This window comes from Diabrotica virgifera, chromosome 9 (genome assembly GCF_917563875.1).
Source record: "Diabrotica virgifera virgifera chromosome 9, PGI_DIABVI_V3a".
In the NCBI taxonomy this organism is placed as follows: domain Eukaryota; kingdom Metazoa; phylum Arthropoda; class Insecta; order Coleoptera; family Chrysomelidae; genus Diabrotica; species Diabrotica virgifera.
In genome coordinates, this window is record NC_065451.1 from 199,997,746 (window position 1) to 200,020,607 (window position 22,862).

Sequence of the window (22,862 nt, forward strand, 5' to 3'; positions counted from 1 at the left end):
ACTACAAACTTGCTGTAGGTATATTGCAAGTATCAAACACAAAACAAAATTAATCCAAAAAATATCTGTAGAATGAGGTGTATGACAAGACCTTTTATTATCTCAAATGCTGTTTCTAATTGTAATTAAATTGGTGACGAATAGAACAATGCACTTTATTGAAATGAGCTGGATTAATTTAACAATCTACTTTGAGTGAAAGCCTTCAAGAGCATAAATATAACAAATATAATGAGCGGTTACCCAAATGAAGGCAGGTAAGCAAAATCAGCTGTTGATTCAATGCACCTATGTAGATTAAAGCAACTATTGGAAAATAATTACGAACACTGCATTAATGCATACAGATACAAATAATTGTAAATGGATTTTCGGTGAATAATTGTTCAACGTCTTGAGAAATATAGAAGTGGTTTTCCATATTTTCCAAAAATATTCTCTCAACTTCAACTAACGTTGGGAGCCATTTGTGTAACAATATCACAATAAAACCAACGTATAGAAGTTAAGTCACTAGCTATAATTGACCTTGGGCCCACACTAAAAAAAAATTATTACCTCCCTCGTAGTACTTATTTTTAATCAGTAATTCATGACGAGTTGGACAACTTTTCTATTTTGGAAAATTATTGGGAGGAGACGTTTCATAAATATAGAGGTTTCTAAACTTTTGTGGCTTCGACAACTGGAGTACCCTTAAAAAATTGTCGAACAATGTTACCAGTAAATTGTAAGTATTTTTATCAAACAATCCTGCAAAAACATCATCGTTTATAACTCCATACGTGCGCCCCTAGCGGTGGGGCGGTGGTCATAAAATGTATACCTTTGAAGTTAATTTTGCAGGATGGTTTGATAATAATATTTACAATTGGGGCGTTCTTTGTAAAAACTCCATTTGTCATTATTTACAACATTGAAGATATTTAAAAAAAAAAGATATTTAATTGAACCGTATTAAGTTTACAAAAATTCTCAAATTAGTGATTTATTATTTTGATACTTTTACTTTCCGTGTCCGGAACACCAACAACTTTAAATTCTGTATTTCCAATGGTTGGCCACATAGATGGCCCTGTCATTTGCTATAATTAAGTCTTGTTCTGTGCAGGTCTCTCTCATCTCTGTGCATGATAGTAGATGCCGGCTGGTCTGAACCGCGCCACAGTCGCAGGTATCGTCCTCCTGGTATCCCCATTTTTTCAGGTTACTAGCACAACGTGAAACGCCGGTTCTTAGTCTGTTTAGCGCTTTCCAAGTCGGATACGGTAAATTGTGTCCAGCAGCCATTTCCTCCGAGGGAGGAAAATGTGTCGCGGTAGCTGACGCTTGCCATAGGTGTATTCGGCGCGTCTCTGGCGCTTCGGGGATGGATCTTGATGTTTTCAGGAAGCTTTTCCAAAATCTTAGTCTGCTTGGCTGAGTTTGGTGGTCATATAAGGGGTGTCTTCGGTCCGTCTCCTGCTTTTTCCGTTCTACCTCTGACTTAACCTTCCTACTGATAGGTGGTGGAGCAATTCCAGCAATGGGGTATACCTCTTCGATAGGTGTCGGTTTCAGGCAACCCGATATTATACGGACCGTTTCATTTAGAGCCACGTCGACGTTCTTTGCGTGAGCAGAGTTTGCCCATACTGGTGCTCCAAACTCCACGGCCGAAAAACATAATGCCAAGGCAGAAGTGCGGAGAGTGTGTGGTTGTGCTCCCCATTTTGTATTAGTTAGCTTGCGGATGATATTATTTCTGGCACTTACTTTCTTCTTGACATCTTGACAGTGATATCGGTAAGACAGAGTTCTATCCAGACGGACGCCAAGGTATTTTGGCGTCTTGTTGTGTTCCAGCATCTGACCACGCCATTCCACCTCCAGCGACCTTCGGGCATGCTTGTTTCTCAAGTGGAAAGCACATACCTGGGTTTTTGTGGGATTTGGTTTCAGATGGTTTTTATCATAGTATAGAGCTAAGTCTCCCAGGGCATCTGTCAGTTTCACTTCGACTTCATTGAAGGTTCTTCCCTGAGCTGCCACCGCTGTATCATCAGCGTAAATAAATTGCCTTGTTTGTTGGTGTATGGGTTGGTCGTTGGTGTATATGTTGTATAGAATCGGCGCGAGGACACTTCCCTGTGGTAGCCCATTTTTTTGGTCCCTCCACCGACTGTTCTTGGACTGGAGCGTTACGTAGAAGCGTCTATTCTGGAGGAGACATTTCACTAACCTTGTTAGTCGGAAATCCTTTGTAGTTTCGTAGAGTTTTGCGAGTAGCCGTTGATGGTTAACTGTATCATAGGCGGCAGTTAGGTCTATGAACGCTACTCTTGTTATTTCCTTCCGTTCAAAACCATCTTCAATATGTTGGGTGAGATTAAGAATTTGACTGCAGCAGCACTTTCCGGGCCTGAATCCTGCTTGTTCTGGAATAATTTTAGTCTCCACATATTCTGCGATCCGGTTCAGTATCATTCTTTCAAAGGCTCTGAAAAGGTGGCACAAGAGAGATACAGGTCTAAAACTCTTTGTATCCGCCGGATCCTTCCCTGGTTTTAAGAGGGCTACCACTCTAGCTTTTCTCCAGATTTTGGGGATTTGTAATGTACGGATGCAGCAATTCATCATTTTTACGAGCCACTCTACGGTTTTTAGTCCAAAGTTCTTTATTTGCTCTGTTCGTATGTCGTCCAGGCCAGCCGCTTTATTATCTTTCATTTGATGGATCGCGCCTCTCATCTCCTCTAGACAAAAAGAGGTACCTAGAACATCTCTTTCTTCGTCGATATTCCGTTGAGCTTTCACCTTGTTCTTTCTTGATGTCGTCTTACCGTTCATTAGAAGATGATGGGCTATCTGATCGGGTGTGACTTCTGTCATGTTGACTGCCGGAGCAGCGGGATCGTTGCCAAGATTCCGAATCAGCTTGCAGGCACGTCTGCTGTTTTGTTTCATGTCCAGACTCGTGACCAGCTTGTCTAGACATGAAACAAAACAGCAGACGTGCCTGGAAGCTGATTCGAAATCTTGGCAACGATCCCGCTGCTCCGGCAGTCAACATGACAGAAGTCACACCCGATCAGATAGCCCATCATCTTCTAATGAACGGTAAGACGACATCAAGAAAGAACATTATTTTGATGAATACACACAGCTTACAATATAAATAATATTATTTTTTCCTTCGGTTTTTTTATGAAGGACATTTATTCATTTGACATATGGGGTTTTTACCCCATTGGAAATTTTCATTAATTTATATACGCCTTACGTAATTTATATACGCTAATAATAATTATTATTACATGTTCTTGCGCTGGGCCATTTTCTTTGTGACACGGTGACAGGAAAATACAGCGTGTTTTATATGTTCGTTCATGGGTATTCTTTCATTTTTCCGACTGTAGAGCTCTTTGAAGATGGCGTCTTGTAATTAGTTATTCTTAAATTTTTCCAGAACGCTTCTAAGAACGAAAATTTCATGGATTCCATCCATCCTGAATTTTTAGTACCGGTCATAGGCGTCAGTTTTGGGTAGGGCAACAGTTCTTTTGTCGCATAACTTTTTTGTCTTTAATTTTTAAGCATTTTTGACTACAGATTATTAAAGTGTGAGGTAGTCTAGTACTAAAAGGTACTATTGCTTCAAGTCGACAGGATACACCGTTTTCTAGAAAAAAAGATTTGAATATTTTTCGTTTTTTGAATTAAAAAAAAAATAAAAACTATTTAGAAAAACGAAAACTGGCACGTTGAATATATTTCATTAATTGCGAATTTCTTGTACCGGTCATATGCGCCCGGTTTGGGTTATTATATCGCATAATTTTTTGTCTTTAATTTTTAAGCCTTTTTGACACTATATTATTAAATTATGAGGTATTCTAGTAGTAAAAGTTACTCTTGCTTTAAGTTGGTAAAATACACCGTTTTGTTTAATTTTTTAAATTTTTTTTTTCCAAAAAGAAAAATTTTTAAATCGATTTTTCTAGAAAACGCTGTATTCTACCGACTTTAAGCAAGAGTAACTTTTAGTACTAAAATACCTTATACTTTAATAATCCAGAGTCAAAAATGCTTAAAAGTTAAAGACAAAAAAGTTATGCGATAAAATAACCGTTGCCCTACCCAAAACGGACGCCTATGTCCGGTACTAGAAATTCGCAATCGATTGAGTTGATATACCTCTGGAACATTAATATGCTTGCTAATTTTCGTTTTTCTAACTAGAAGCGTTCTGGAGGTATTTAAGAAAAACTAATTACAAGACGCCATCTTCAAAAAGCTCTAGCTCCCTTAGAAAGCATTTTTGGACTAGGTGAATTGGGTTAAATTGTCTTAAAATTATCTGAGGAATCTCCTGTATTCATTTGTCGGTAGAGTTTCTGGACACCCTGTATATTATGTGTTGTGCGCCAACTGTTTTTAGAATAAACAAATAATAGACATTTAGAATAACTTAAGTTAACAACAAATATTGAATAAAAATAACATAAATCAGAATAATATACCTATTTGAGAAAAATATCAAACATGTGAAGTTTATGAAGCACATAATTACAAAAAGTTATCATAGATAAATGTCACTTGTCACAATGTCAACATTCCCAACTTCTTTTAAATTACATTACATTAAATTGAATGCTCCACCGCCTCCATGGTGAGTACGTTAGGAAACTCTATAAAGAAGCCATAAAACTCCCCGAGATAAGGATATTGTCTAAAGAATATAAAAATCATGACTTTAAGAGATTCTGTTTACATTTCTGAGTGAAGTTTGTTTTTATAGTTCGCGAACTGATCAAAAGGTCGGTATGTATCGAGCGTTTTAAGGAAATGGGGAAAGTTTGAAAAGTTTTAAACAACGATAAAAACTTAAATACACTTTGGAAATGAGAATCCTCTAAATTACTTTTTAATAAAACTTGCCCCGAATTTAATGAAGATTGATTTAAAAAAGATACAGTTTCCTTCTTTAGACGCAGTGTCTATTTTTGTTAATTTAGTATCTATTTATAATATTCTAATCGGCCTTGGAAGAGGAATGAAAACATTAGATGACAACAGTAACGAAATTGGACAATGATTTTTGGCACGTGAAACATTTGGGGAATAAGAGGTGAAATGGAAGAATCATTAAAAGAAACTGATTAACAAAACATAGACCTGATAGTACTTCTTCTTGTGGTGCTGTCTCCTTTAGTGGAGGTTAGCGAGTACACTGGCAAATCTGTCTCCGCATTCAGCTCTAAAAAAATGTGTTGGAGTAGTCTCTGATATTTTTAACACTTAAAATCTGGCACCTACCGGGACCTCGTTTTCCTTCAATCTCCCTCTGGATGATCAGTTGCGCCAGGCTATACTTTTCATTTCGCATTATGTATCCCAGGTAGCTAACTTTTCTAACTTTAATAATCTTTAGTAGCTCCCTGTCTTTACCTATTCTCCGCAGGACATTTACGATGGTGCACTGAAAAAAATATTATACATAGTACCAATGAACGCCAATCATGGACTTTTTTTACATTGATTCAATGAAAATTTCGTTAATACTATAAACAGGTAGTCATTAAGTAATGACCATATTCATTATTACAATGTAATTCTATTCATTAAAAAATAATGAATAGAATCATTAATCCAATGAATCGTTTTATCTATCCAATGACTTTTTTCATAATACTAATAATTTGTTCATTATATATATAAAACTATACATCAGGAATATGCGGTTAAATTAATGAATATAAAACGTTGCACTAATGTAATTTTCGTAATATTAAATTAATGTTTTCGACTTTGATTAATAACTCAATACATTGTTTTGATGTAACTCAATCATTGTATTAATGTAATATACCTGAATCAATGATCAATACATTGTAGCAATAATCTTGTACATAAACCGATACATTTCTTAAAACTCTATAAGGGTTTTTATTGGTGTAAAAAAATCACGTGGCAACATTTGCAGCCTCCTAGCAGACAGTCACCCTGCAGACTCTGAGGAGCGGTGTTTGGCACTAGTGATTTGGTTGATAAGGTATGTATTTACATATATTTTTAACTATTTATAAATTATTTTGTTGGATTTCTATAAAAAAAGGTTGTACTTCTATTTCCACTTTTGCAGATTGATATGGACCTTGGAGTGGCATTTAGAAATGGAAATGGACTTATTGATGGATGGGACAGCAATTTCGAAAGAATTATCTCCTTTCTTCGGTGTGAAAGTCATATCAAGGATAAAACAAATAAATTTTTATTTGAAAAGATTACCCAAGAAGTCATTACGAAATGTAAGTACCTATTTCATTATTCAATCCTGCATATCTAGTATTAATTAATTTTTGTTCTCTGTAATTATTTTCAAAAGCTAATTCGACACATAGGTAAAAGAAAATAGGAACCATTTGAAAATATTTCTAAATGGTATAATCTTATAAAAGATTAGTAAATTAAATCTTTAGTTGATTAAACCGTAAATAATTAAAAAATATTATTAACTCTTGCAGTCGGTAGTATCTATCAAAGTAAAAATAAACATCTAAACATCTAGCAATTTTTTTCAGGATAAATTAAAATATTTCTATAAAAAAAGTGATACTCAAAAATACAACTATGTTCATTATTTAGATTTATTTTTTTATACTAATTATTAATATAAATTGTAGATGGCTAACATGCAGTTCTTCTTTGGGTTCTACATCGATATTTTGTACGAACTAATAAAATGGTTAAAAAAAGATCTTAATGGACAACGAAATATATAATAAAATATACAGAGATTTCCAGTAATCATTCTTACATCGGGAAGACCCAGCAAGAAGTCGAAGATCATATTAGATTTTTGAAATCAAAGAAAAATGCCATTCAATAATTTGTTTTTTGTATGGGTGGTGATAATTAATCCCAGAGAGATGTTGTATTTATGGAGATGTTATTGTAGATGTATTTATTTTCACGATATCAGGTATAAGAAGAATCAATTTCTGTTATATTTAGTTATTCAGTTTTTTCCAAAATACATTATAAAAAGTTGTTTGTGATAATTAAAAATAAATATGTTTTTTTTTCTTTAAATTTATAGATACAACATTAGGTTGAGAATCGGCAAAAAATCGTTGCTTCGACCTATATTTGTAATATTTATGTAGATACATATTAAGTCGTCATTTTGTTTACTTATTAACTATTTGTATGTTATATACAAATATACATGAAGATGACATTCACTGAACCAAAAAAGTACGTAAATATAATGAAAAAAATAATTGATTCACAAATGCGAGCATTAATTTTCGTCCAAAGATCAGTATCGTTGGTCGAATGTAAGTAGATACATTAACTAATGCTCAAAAGCATTAACTTCTATGAATTAGTGCGTTCATTCAATGTACTTTCTAGTTAAGAATTAATGTACCGATACATTGATTCAATTTACCGATCCATTGATTCAATCTACCGATACATTGGATTCAATGTACCGATACATTGATTTTTAATTAGCAAGTACATTGAATGAACGTACTAATTCATAAGAATTAATGTTTTTGAGCATTAGTTAATGTATCTACTTACATTGGACCAATGATACTGATCTTTGGACGAAAATTAATGCTCCCCGTTTTTGAATCAATGTTTTTTTATTATATTTACGTACTCCTTTGGTTCAGTGTGGTGTGGGTTGTCCAAGGTATTTTCAAGATCCATCGATAAAGCCAGAGTTCAAATGCTTTTAACTTGTTCATGAGCGTTATGTTGAGCGTGCAGACCCCAGTTCCATAGAATAGTATTGACCAAACATGGCAATGCAGAAAATGATATCCAAGACTGACTTTTCGTTTTTATAAAGTCTTGTCAAGCTATCCCTATTCTCGCTCTTACTTCTTGTTTATAATCGAGTTGATTGTTGAACCAGCACCCAAGATATTTGTATGTATTGGCCTATGTATCTGTTGGTGGCTCACATCTTTGCAGCGGAGAGGGTAAATTTTTGTTCTTTAATACTTTCATAACTTTGGTTTTCGCAGGATTGATCTTCATTCCCATTTTTCTACAGCTCTCAGTGACCATATTTAACAATGTATGGAAACCATGGTCCAAATAAGTCATTAAAACAGTGTCATCTGCATAGCGGATGTTATTTACTCTTTATCCGTTTATCCCGATACCTTCTGAACAGTGCGATAAATCGTTCGCAAATAAAACTTCTGAGTAGAAGTTAAACAGTGTCGATGATAGCACATAACCCTGTCTGAAACCTCGTTGTATTTCAATTGGCCTGGACGTATTACCATTAGCCTTTATGATTGCTGTCTGATTCCAAGAAATAGCTACTATAATTTGATCTCATTTGATCGATTTCTATGTCCTTCAATATTTCTATAAAGGTTGAGTGCTGCACCCAGCGAATACCTTTTTGAAAATCTATAAAAAGTCAAATAGGTCTACTTTTGTTGATCTTTGCACCTTTGTGTCAGAGTTTGAAAACAGAATAGTACTTCTGGTGTCCCCATGCTTTTCCTGAAGCCAGCCAAATTGTTCTTGACCGGTGACCTCTTCACATCTTCTATACATTATGTTCTATGTGATTTGTAAGAAAAGCTCTAGAATGTAATTTGTAGATCTATAAGGCGGAAGTCGTGGCATGATTTGTCATTCTTCTGTTTTGGTAGTGGTATTAAGATAAATTCTAGCCATCTTTTAAAGATCGCTCCTAAATTGTAAATATTATTAAATGGGCCAAGGAGAAGGTCTAAGTTTTACTCGTCGATTAACTTAATAGCTAAACTGAGCTAACCCAATAGCTCAGCTAGTATTTTGTCTTTTACTGCAGATTGGTTGATTTTTAGTGGAGGTTGAGCCTATTCTAGTTCGGGCTTTAGTATTGGAGGACCTTCGTCGTTTTCTGTATTTAATGTAGGAGGTTCTCTGATGTCATAGATGAGTTCCTTTACATAATCTTTCCCACATATTGATTTGTCCTTCTGGGCTTGAAATCAGTATATCTTCTGCGTTGGTTAAATCATTTGGTTTTTGAGAGTATATCGTGTCTGTGAATTCCTTGAGTTTCTTAGGAAGTAGTAGTACTAACACAAGTAAAGGGAAAATGTTAAAGGGAAGATAATCTAGGTTAATCAGGGTAAGGGTGTTTCTATATCTATTTTTCAGTTGAGCAGCGTCTTTGATACATCGACACCCAAATAAGACACCGATGATCTAGTGTTATGCCTTTCACACTGGAGCACATTTAATTTTCATCCTAGAAATAAAGTCTGGATAATTTGGGTGTCTGAGTAGTATTAATTTATTAAATGATCTGGATATTACTTATTTATTATTGTTTTGCTTCGAACGGTCCTTATAAAAACCATTGGAATCGTCTGACATAAAAATTGTTCTCTCCTGCACTTACATAAAGTATGGCCTCCCCGTATTTTATAATATAAACTTTACTCAAAAATTGGAAAATATAACCGAGGAATTTAATATGCGTCTACATTTTCTACATACTGAAAATTTTAAACATAACTCAGGTAAACAAGGGTGCATCAACATAATTTGAGATTTTAATATAAGACGAATATGCACTCCATCTACAACAAAAATAAAAGCAACATAATTGCACGAGGATTTAACAACACGATCAGAAACAATGGGGTTGCAGATTAACGAAAACAACATTAACATTCTGACACGGGGACAGGAAATGAACAACAAAATCTGATTATTAATTAATAAAACTTTGAAGCTAGCAAGGAATTGTATTACTGGTTTAGACGGGTTTGTTTACAAAAACATACTGAAATAGATAATACAGCATAATTAGTGTAGTCTGTATATTAGAAACATGAAAAAAGCAAAATACATGGTTATTAACTGTGGTAGAGAATCCTCAAATTAATTAAGAAAAATAGCAGGTGATAAAACCATCTCTGAAAGATCTGTTTTAAGTGTACTAAAAAGATTTCATCCACGCTTCATTCACCAAATTCTTTTTTCTGATGAAGCAACCTTATGTTTGCATAGAACAGTAAGTTGGAAAAAATGCAGATAGTTATTCCGTCCCCTGAGATCTCCAGATCTTACACTACTTGATTTTTTTTATGATGTTACTTAAAATCCAAATTACGACAATCGACTAAAATTTACAAGATTTAAAAAATATAATTAGACAGAACCCGTAGAAGCGAACACGGGAATCGGTCACGGAGATTCACTAAGTCTTCTACTGTTTAACATAATGTAGGATGCAATAATAAAACAAGTGAAGAAAAAAAGAGGGTACAAAATGGGCGATAGAGAGATAAAACTACTCTGTTACGCTGATGACACCGTGTTAGTAGAAGAGTGCGAAGACGATCTACAAAGATTACTGCATGAGTTCAACATTAACGCAAAAGAAATTAATATAAAAATATCGGCCCAAAAAAAAACAAAAAGCCTAGTAGTAATAGCCAAAGAACAAATAAGTTGCAACGTGTGATTCAGATGTATGTGCAATGCAGATGTATGTGAAGATGGAAGTTGAATACTAATTATGATAATGAATTAATTACGTCTATATTTAAATTAGCAAAAATAAAAATACATACTACCAAATAAACTTGACTTGAGTCACCATCACCAACACTTGCAAATTTACCACGCTTTTGTGTAGTATACATATACATTCGTATATACAGTGCGTCCATAAAGTAAGGCATAAATTCATTATTTTGTAAACCGGCAACTTTAAAGAAAAATCTTAAAACAGGTCGATTTTTATTTTTAATTTCCGATTTTTTGGCATATATATCATAGTAGTGACGTCATCCATCTGGGCGTGATGACGTAATCGATGATTTTTTTAAATGAGAATAGGGGTCATGTGATAGCTCATTTGAAAGGGTATTCAATTCTCTATTCACTAATGTAAACATTAACATAATTATTTATACAGGGTGTTCAAAAAAATATTTTTTAAATTAAAATAATTGAGACAAAAAGAAGAATGTATGTAATTTATTTAATTAAAAATGCGTTTTCCTACTATCAGTAGACTGTACTAACAGAAAAAAAATGTTTGACAAATAAACATTGATTTTCGCTTGAACGGAATGTTCAAACTGGCAAGAAGTAGTGGGTGGCAGCTTTAACACTGAATTTAAGCGAAAAACAATATTTATTTGTCAAATAAACATTTTTTTCCTGTTTTCTGACAACATTAAAACGTATTTTGAATTAGATAAATTTCATAAATTCTTCTTTTTGTTTCAATTATTTTAATTGAAAAAATGTTTTTTTGAACACGTTGTATAAATAATTATGTTAATGTTTATATTAGGGAATAGAGAATTGAATACCCTTTCAAATAAGCTATCACATGACCCCTATTCTCATTTAAAAAAATCAACTATTACGTCATCACGCCCAGATGGATGAGGTCACTAGTATGATGTATATGCCAAAAAATCGGAAATTAAAAATAAAAAATCGACCTGTTTCGGGATTTTTCTTTAAAGTCGCCGGTTTACGAAATAATGAATCTATGCGTTACTTTATGGACGGACTGTATTGTTGTATAATTTTTTTTGGGAAAATTTAGTAAATAAATTTATATCAGAGACCATTTATATAGATTTTCATCGCCCTGTATATGACCAAAAATTGTAATAGGATAATTTAGTTGGTAATCAGTGTTTTCGCGGAAAAGTGAAATCGTTAAGAAGGTGGTTTTCTTAATGGGTTTTTGAACAGACTTAAACAATGGTGCGTTCAGATTAGACAATACCGTTTAATTCGCTTTGCAATGGACAATAAGACGTTTTATAAAAAATTCGAAGAAGGATAGACAATAAACAAATTTATTGAGTTTAGAATATAAGACCTTTTGTTTAGCATTTGGAAACAACGAAAGTAATTTATGTAGTGTCTCCTAGAATTTAACATAATGGAAAGTTGTATACAAACTAAATTGGTTCTTAAGAAATGACAATATGGTATGTAGTGGGTAGAGAGGATTTGTGTGATTGGCGGAGAAAGATGGATGGAAGGCATGAGAGTGTTGAGTCTGATTTTGAGGAGATAAAAAATGGTCACTGTGTAATGAATATCTGGAGAAGACAGTCCAGTTATTAAAAAAGTGAAAAGTCGGTGTAAAGTGGTAAAATTGGCCTTTGTGAGCAGATCGTGGTTGAAACAAAATCGTTGACCAAGTTGAAAAGTTAATTTTCCTTGTATCCGACGAGATTCCTGTGTTCTGTCTAGAACGAGTAGCCGTTGGGTATCAATTTGCACAAGATATCGAGCAGAGAGGAAACTGTATAGAGATTTCGAACGAGTCCCATAGTTTGTTTGTTGGTGAAGCAGTTTGGACGAGAAGGACCTTTCTCTACATCCTAGGAGCAAGTGTGAGACAATCGAAGGCTGCGAAATCCAGGAAGAAGAAGTAAAGAAGAAACACAAAGGTTAGTCACACTTTTTGTGAAACGTAGAGAGTTTGTTTTATATCCATGCCATATTTGTTTATTTTTGTATTGGGCAGTCCTATAGCATTATTTAGTCATTCCAAAATTTAAAGAAGAGATAAGCAATCAATCGAAAAGGAGAAAAGTAAATTTTAGGATTTTTTTAAGAATAGTCTAACGAATTATTTAAATAAAATTTTTCTTAAAACAAAGGAGATATCAGAATTAAAGCGTAATTTATTAGATGAGAGAAAGTTGCAACATAATTAAATTTTAGTATAATTTTAAATCTTATATTATAATTATAAAAATAATTAAGAATTAATCAAAATAAGAATTTGATGATCAATCTCATAAAAAGAGAGAAATACAGAGCATAACAATATATTTATACACTCGTATACCTACATACACACAGTATATAAAATTGATATTCCCTAGAAAATAGTAAATACATTTCAAACACCCTTCAACTGGGGAACTTTGAAATTGTTATTACATAAATTAATTTGTTTTTGAAGTTGAAACTGTCGCCGAACTATTTACCACAAAGGAAAATAGCTCAAGTCTATGGCATACTGAAAACCTTACATTGTTCAAACGAAGTTCACATTTTTTATAAAAGCCTTCGGAAAAGATGAAAGAGCTTTTGACGTTAACATAGTTGAGCAAGTCGATGCAGGAGATTATGAATTCTAAAAATTGCAAAAGAATTGTGAGTATTTTTAAAAATATAACAAACGATGCCAGAGCGTCGATTTCCGGCTTATATTTTCAAAGAGATTACAATTATTTGCAAATACTTGAAACAGAGATATTGAAGTAAATCGTACCAAGTTTTTTAGATCTTATACAATTTTTTTATAAATAAAAAATACATCCTGATATCTTGGTTATAATCTTGTATTAAAAGTTCCAGTACATAAGACATTGTTTAACAGTAATTTGACAAGCATACATTTTGTTTTTTTTTCGTGTTTGGTGAAAGACCGTAGGTAACAATTTTTTACCGTAGGTTTTCACAATTATTACATTAACAAGCGCCTGTAGGTCTAAAAGTGATTTGGCTATCAGTATTGTGTCATCTGCATATCTCAGATTATACAAGGCGACAACAAAAGTAAAAGGTAAATAGGCAAGAACAGGTAGAGAAATGCGAAACATTAGCAGACATATTTTCCATAATATAGTGGTGTCTCTAGAAAAAGAACTATTTCGTTCTTTCTTGACGCTCCTTCTCACGTGTAACTACCAATCATCTAGTTTAACCTTTCAGAGATAACGTGGCATGATGGTACATAAAAGGTAAAGTCGGACTCACAGTCCGCAAATCCAAAAAAGGTCCAAAAAACAAATAATATATTCTGAGAAACGGTCTGAGAACTTGTCATATATTTAAAATGAACAAAAAAACAGTTGCACAAAAATTTAGTATCATTTGTATATAAACTTCTGCTTTAAAAATAAAAGTTAACAGATTTTCACATTTTGGGTACTAAACAACACAAAAACCCAAATTATACAAATACACAACAACTATTTATAAGAAATTGAACACAGACTTAATAAAAAACAAATGTTTGAGCAGCATAGTAGATACCTATACGTATAATTAAATGTGACACTCTTTGTGGAATATCCAAGACTTCAGAGATTGGCTTCTTAACTTCTTTTCCATGTCGGCTTCGTGGTCCTGTATCTCTTCAAAATCTCCTTCCAAACTAGCATCTTCGTGGACAAGGTTCAACTTCTGAGCCAGGTTCCAACTGGCTCAGAATCACAGAGAAATTCCTCATGAAACTTTACAAGATATGCTTGTGGCTTTTCAAAACTCATATTAAAATAATCTGTAAAAGAATAAGTTTATAATATCATTCATAATATATACGTAAGTAACATACCGTAGTTAAAATCGTTCAGCTGGACATAGGGAATATACAGGGTGTTTCATTAATAATTGTCCATATAGTAACTGGAGAAACCTTAGCAGAAAATACGAAGATTTAACCTAAAACACTTAAATAAAATGTGGTTCCTTACTGAGTTACAGGGTGTTTTATCTAAAAATTTAAAAATTATTTTTGCTCAGCATTTTAAAACTATTCGACGTATCCTTTTCATATTTGGCAGGTAATATAGGTACTGTACAAACTACTAAATTATGTTAAAAAACGGTTCTGGCTATTACCAGAGGCGTACGACGGGGAAAAGTGAATGGTTGATCGTTTCCAAATTCTACGCCACTGGCGGAATTGCTATTTTAGTTTAATTTTTGGATTCTCCAATACTTTCTGTGAAAATAATATACTCTTCATTCGTAACGATAAAGTCATTAGTTTTCGAGATCTTTGAAGTTAAAAATGAAACGACATGGTTATTTTGATTAATGTATTGTGGCGCTTCATTTTTAATTTCAAATATCTCGAAAACTAATCATTTTATCGTTACGAATAAAGAGTAGATTATTTACATAAAAAGTATTGAAAAATCAAAAAATTACACTAAAATAGCAATTTCGTCAGTGGCGTAGAATTTGGGAAGGGTTAACCAGCCACTATCCCCTGTCGTACGCCTCTGGTAGTAGCTAGAAACGTTTATTTATCTTCATTTAGTAGGGTGTACAGTACCTACACTTTCTGCAAGGAATAATAAGAATACGCCAAATAGTTTTAAAGTACTGGGTACAAATATTTTTTAAATTTTAATCATACGAATCATATCATAAATTAATCAAAATAACTGTGCCGTTTCATATTTAACTTCAAATATCTCGAAAACTAATAACTTTATCGTTACCGATGAAGAGTATATTATTTACGTAGAAAGTATTGTAGAATCTAAAAATGGCACTAGATTAATAATTCCTCCAGTGATGTAGAATTTGAGAAGGGTCAACCAGACACTATCCCCCGTCGTACGCCTCTCGTAGTAGCTAGAAACGTTTGTCTATCATAATTTAGTAGGGTGTATAGTAGTCGTACTTTCTGCCAAGTATGAAAGGGATACGTAGTATAGTTTTAAAATGGTGAGCAAAAATATTTTTTAAATTTTTAGATAAAACACCCTGTAACTCAGTAAATAACCACATTTTATTTAAGTATTTTAGGTTAAATCTTCGTATTTTGTGCTAAGGTTTCTCCAGTTACTATATGGACAATTATTAATGAAACACCCTGTACATTGAGAGAATTGTGGCAACTGCGCTAACCTGTGTTAGTTGAAGCTTCTGTTCGAGTACGAGTTTTTGGTGCAACAGAGGTGTTAGAACGAATAGAATGAGTGAGTTTTGAACAGTTTTGAAGCAAGACTGTAATAATTTTACTTTAATTTTTGAAATATTTTTCATTTAAAAACTAATATCAAAACTAAACAGTTTTCCCATTCCCTTGGGCCAGAATATTTAGCTACTACATTGGCATATTTTGACATTTATTTGTGTCAGTCGAAATGAGTTTTCAATTTTGAAGTTAATGCCCCTTAATGCTAACAACCATATTATCATCGAGAGAGCTCAGTTGCCACAATTATCTCAATATAATACAATGTATGTATTTATGTATCTAAATATACAGGGTGAGGCAGATAAAAGTCCTATTAGACATATCTCGACAACTAAAGGAACCAGAATCATGAAAATTGGAATGAAGGGGTTTTAAAGAGTGATCTCTTTAATGAAAATATTTTCATCGATTTGCTACTTCCGGTTATACCGGAAGTGGCTTATAACTTCGTTTTTTTAAATGGAACATCCTGTATATTTTTACATTTTTGAATTCTCCTGGATGTCTTCTTTCTTAAAATATGAGGTTTTGTAATGTTATACAGGGTAATTTAAAAGATAATTACGTTTCTTTTCTTAATTTCCTAGCAATATTCACACCCTGTAGAATTGTAGTAGTTTGACATCAAAAACTCGATTTATGTACAAATGATTTTTAATATAGTCTACTATTGTTAAAAATTGTTAGTATAGCTAAATGTTGAATTGTACTATACAGGGTTGGTCGAAACTCGGAAAGAGTATTTTCTGAGTTTTCTTAAATGGAACACCCTATATTTTATTATCGTAATGAAATGATATTTTATGCTACTTTTTTATTTCTTAAGCATTCCCTATACCTAACTGCTTTAATGTGTGAGTTATTGGTGATTCAAGCCAAACATTCATTTCAACAAAAACTACGTGAAATTTTATTAGGTTGACCGTGAAAATATTCAATCACAAATAATTTTTCGGAAATAAATACATATTAATCTTGACTGATCTTTAAAATTGCCAATAATGGTTGAGCTATCAAAATACCTACGTAGTTCTTGGCGCGATTAACAATTAAGCACAAATTAAAGCATTTAGGTATAGGGAATGCTTAAGAAATAAAAAAGTACCATAAAATGTCTTTTCATTGCAATACTAAAATACAGGGTGTTCCATTTAAGAAAATTCAGAAAATCCTCATTCCGAGTTTCGACCAACCCTGTATACTAAAATTTAACATTTAGCTATACTAATAATTTTTAATAATAGTTGACTATATTTAAAATCATTTTAACATAAATAGAGTTTTTGATATCCAACTACTACAATTCTACAGGGTGTGAAAATTGCTACGAAATTAATAAAAAAACGTAATTAGCTTTTAAACTACCCTGTATAACATTACAAAACCGCATGTTTTAAGAAAGAAGACATCGAGTAGAATCTAAAAATGTAAAAATATACAGGGTGTCCCATTTAAAAAAACGAAGTTTTAAGCAACTTCCGGTATAACCGGAAGTGGCAAATTGATGAAAATATTTTCCTTAAATATCCCTTCAAAACCCGTTCATTCCAATTTTCATGATTCTGTTGCCTTTAGTTCTCTAAATATTTCTAATAGGCCAGTTATCTGCCTCACCCTATATACAGTGTATGTTCCCTATGTCTAGCTAAACGATTTGCGTACTGTATAATCAGTATATTAATCATAATTATAAATCATCTAAATATTTTTATTTACCCTAAAAATAAAACATTTTATAATTAGATCTTACCTGAAGATTTGTCACAACTTGTATAACGTGCGGACTCATACTCCGCAAGTCAATATAACCATTCAGAACTAAATCCACTAGACAACTCTCACATCCCCCTGAATAAAGGGTCCCCTTGCTTGAAGCTATCGAGCACCACGACCGAGACCGTAATTAATCGTCAGAAATCGACCAATAATTCGACAAGCGGACTCATAGTCCGCACGTTAACTCTGAGGTTAACTCTAAGGTTATATTAAAGAAGTAAAACAAATAATAAAGAATGAGATACAACCTAACGAGGACAAGTCCTTTCAAGAACTAACCCATAATTGCTACAGAATAATCACTATGTTCTTCAGTACTAGGTTAACTCTGCATTACTTCTCTTGCCAATGAAAAGTATCACAGTGACCGTAAAAAAACTTGGATGTTAATACAAAAGGATGTGTGTGTACTTTGTACGCACGTAAGAACTTACACTTCTATTATATGATTTCAACGAAATAAATATACTTAAAAGTTTATTTGTATTTTATTTAATTAATTAACTAATTTTGATATTACCGCTTTCAAAATTTTTGAAGTTATACTTCTTTAGGCGCGATTGAGAGTAAAATTTCATAATACTGCGCGCATGCGCACACAGACGGTATAGCGTTTAGTTGCTGAATCTTTCAAGTTATGTATAAATATATCAGTGCGAGAAATAGATCAGGAGTCACCATTGCCGGTCCTAAGCCCGGATGAAGGAGGAAGGTTGGGCAGTGGGCTGACAACCCACTCCCGGAAAAAACACACTGTTACGAAACCTGAACATTTTCCTCGGAATACAGGACGGAACTTTCGGAAACGACTCAAGCTACGAAACATGGACTATGCATTTGGAAACTGGAATGTGAGGACGCTAAATAGACCAGGAGCTCAAACCGCACTTCTGCAAGAACTAAAAAGATATAAGATCATGATTACTGCTCTTCACGAGACAAGATGGCTGGGGAAAGGTGTCAGGGACACTAAAACGCACACAATTCTATATAGTGGGAAGGAACAAGGAAGCAAAGAATGTGGAGCCGCATTTGTGGTGGATAATGATTTTAAGTCAAAAATCATCGACTTCCAGTCAGTCAGTGAAAGGATATGTAAGTTGAGAATTCGCACCCACTTCTTCAACCTAACAATGATAAACATTCACTGTCCAACAGAAGATCAAGAGCAACATACAAAGGAAAGCTTTTACCAACAGCTGGAGATAGTATATGATAATGCGCCAAAAATGACATCAAGATTATAATGGGTGATATGAATGCTAAAATAGGCAAGGAACCGCAGTTCTATGGCACAATAGGAAAACACTCTCTGCACAATGAAACAAGCGAGAATGGGGAGTTTTTGATAAATTTTGCCACCAGTAAAAACATGGTTATAAGTTCCACATGCTTCCCACATAAAGGCATACACAAAATGACATGGATTTCACCAGATGGAACCACAACCAATCAAATTGACCATGTGCTGATAGACAAAAGGGCAGCCAGTAGTATCTCCGATGTGAGAACACAACGAGGAGCATGCTGTGGATCAGACCATCTTTTAGTACAAATCAAATTTAGATGCAGAGTTAACAGCAAAAGAAACGAAAGACAACAAAGAACAAACAAACTGGACCTGGAAAAACTGAAGATTCAGGAATGTAAAGAGAAGTTCGAACAAGAAGTTGCAAATGAGTTAAGGACGCTAGAATTCCCCTCCATAGAGGGCAAATGGACTAATATCAAAACAGCAGTACTGACAGCAGCAGCGTCCACCCTGGGAAACAAGAAAAAGGAGAGAAGAGCAGCATGGTTTGATGACGAGTGCAGACAAGCAATCGAGGAAAGAAATGAAGCACACAAAATGTACATAACAAGAAGAACACGGAAAAGACGAACATTATTTGAAGTCGCAAGACGGAAAGCAGACAAGACATGTAGAAATAAAAAGAGAGCCTATGAAAATGGACAAATAGAAAAAATGGAAGAACATTTCAAAAACAACGAAATTAGAGGGGCTTACGAATACCTAAAAAAGATAAAAAGTGGGTATAAACCTCAAACAAGTCTATGTAAAGATGAAAGTGGGCAAATAATCAGTGACCAACAGAAAGTCACAGAAACCTGGAAGCATTATTATCAGACACTACTTGGAACTCAAGTAGACATGGAAGATGAAATGGGTATGATCTACGTAGAAGAGAATGGAGTAGAAGCTCCAACCATAGAGGAAGTTTTCGAATCCATTAAGGCCCAGAAAAACAATAAAGCTCCGGGAGTTGATGAAATACCAGCAGAACTATATAAGGTAGGTGGCGACCACCTAGCAAGTCACATCCACGCGCTCATCAGAGACGTATGGCATGAAGAGAAAATACCCGACGACTGGAAGAAAAGTATAGTATGCCCGATCTATAAAAAAGGAGACAAACTCCAGTGCAAAAACTACCGTGGAATCTCTCTACTATGTACAGCATATAAAGTCCTCACGTATATTATAAACCAGCGGCTCCAACCACTAGCAGAAAATATTATTGGAGAGTATCAGACGGGCTTCCGACGGGGAAGATCGACACTGAATCAAATATTCACAGTAAAACAGATCTTGAGCAAAGCATGGGAACACGATATTGATGTTCACAACGTGTTTGTAGACTTCAAACAGGCATACGACTCAGTCAAAAGGAACAAACTATACTATATATTGGCTGAATTGGCAATACCATACAAGTTAATAAGACTCATTAAAGCCACAATGGATGAAACTCAGGCATGTGTACGAATACAAAACCACCGGACAGACTTTTTAAAAATTCGCAGGGACTAAAACAGGGAGATGGGCTGGCCCCAACATTGTTTAACCTGGCACTGGAGTATGCGGTTAGGCAAATGCAAACTGGACGAGGAAATCTACTGACCAACCGAACGGTTCAACTGGCCGCTTATGCTGATGATATTAATATTATGAGTAGAACATCAACAGGAGCACAGGAAACATATTCAGAGTTAAAAACACAAACAAAAATGCTAGGTCTGGAAATTAACACAGAAAAAACAAAAATAATGACTCAGACGAGAAGAAATATAGTCCCAGAAAACATTATACATGAAGATGACATTGAAACGGTTGAAAAGTTTACATACCTGGGAGTAGAAATATATGCCGACGGATCAAAAGATGGAGAAATAAGGAAGAGAATAACGCAGGCAAACAGAGCTTATTTTGCCCTCTTCCATATATTTCGGTCAAAAAGTTTCCACCGAAATACAAAGATGAGAATCTATAAAACCTTAATTCGACCAATAACATGCTATGGCAGTGAAGTCTGGGTGCTGAAAGAAACATCCAAAAACAAACTCGACACATTCGAAAGGAAAGTACTTAGGAGAATACTAGGACCTGTGAGGGAAAACGGAATCTTCAGAAGTCGATACAACAACGAGCTTTATCAACTTTATAAGGAAACGCCCCTGTCAGACTTCATTAGATTACAAAGATTGCAATGGGCCGGACATGTGATAAGAATGGGAGAGGATAGGCTACCAAAACGAGCACTGAATGCTAGAATGCAAGGAAAGATACCGGTTAGGAAGCCACGAAAGCGCTGGGAAGACACAGTAAACAGCGACGCACAAGCCCTTTTAGGAGTCCGTGTATGGAGAAGAGCAGCCACAGACAGGCAAGGGTGGAGGCAAAAAATAAAGGAGGCCAAGGCTCAATTTGGGCTGTAGTGCCGTAGAAGAAGAAGAAGAATATCAGTGCGAGAAAAGGTGTGAAAAGAATATATTATTGTTTTCAGTAAATATATTTATTATAATTTTTGTGTCGTTGAATTTGTCTTCCTCAGGAGTAAGATGAGTATTATTAAAACATTTTATTGTATATTTATTATACTTGTCTGTTTGTTACCGTGAATTGTCATTAGGTACGTCCGAACCGATACAGGCACAGTCCTCGTAGCGTATTTGGTATAGCATTCGGCCAGAAATCGAGAGGTCTTGAGTTCGAATCCGGAGCAATCCTATACTTTTTTTTTATTTTTTTGAAAGCGGTAAGCACAAAATTAGTTTGGTGTTAAAAAATTAAAACAAACTGTTTAAAGTATATTTATTTTTAAGAAATCATATAATAGAAATATAACTTCTTATGTGCGTACAAAGTACACATATTCTGTTTTTTTATTAAAACAACACCAAAAAAAAATAAAAAAAAGGATAACAATCGTCCGTGTCTGGATTTGAACCCGGGACCTTCGCGTTATGTAGTCGAATGCTCTACCAATAACCCATCAGGGTTTTGTTTTTACGGCTTCTGGGACGTAATTACAAACGACGGTGACAAATAGATCAGGTGAAGTATTAAATATAAAAATCGAAACGTTAATAAAAATCATTTTTTAATAATTCTGGCTTATTGCCCATTATAAATAGTTAAAATTGTAAAAATGCCACAAGAAAATAGCTTCAGAACAACATTAAATATAAAAATATTTAAAATACTTATTATCTTACTCCCAAGGAAGACAAGTTGAAAGACACAAAAATTATAATAAATTTATTTACTAAAAACACAAATATATATTATTTTCAAACCTTAGTTGCGCTGATACATACATACATTGGATGATTTAGCAACTAACAACATACTGTCGGTGTGCGCATGCGCCAGGGAATGTAAAAATTCTCCCTTGTGCCTAAAGAAGTATAACTTCAAAAAGTTCTATATTGTCGAGTTTGTTTCCATATTTGTGTATTGGAGCGCTTTGACCGTAAAAGAGACTGGAAATATTGTTAATATCGCCTAGTGAGAACAATAGTGGCGAAACTCGAAAATTAACGTTTTTGAGTTAAGTCCATCAATCGACATCTAAATAGGCCCTCTTTTATGTGCAATATCGGCTAACAATTATTTAATTTCCTTATTACTAGAGGGCGCCTACAAGTCTTTATGGTATTGTGAATTTGTCAAATATTTTGATGCAATAACGACGAAAGCACACCAAACTTTATATCAATACTGGCGAATCTGTAATTACGCCGTGCCTACATGTATTTGAAATATTAGGTATTTTATTAAAGTACAATGTGCAATAGTGGCGAATGAGCACTTTTGTCTGTGTGGTCGTTTTTGCTTTTGTGTTCTTTTTAAAAAACTTCTGACAGAGAAACTCAGTTTCAATCGTTCTTAGGTACTTAGAAATAGCAAATCAAGAAAGCGTCTATCCACTTTGGATCAGTATTGATTAATTCCACACTATCGAGGACCAATATTCATTTCTAAAAAGAAGTCTTACAAAATAAATCAACTCCTACCCACAATCATTTTTTTAGTAGTTTGAAATACGAAACATACGTAAGTGAAATGATGAATTTAATT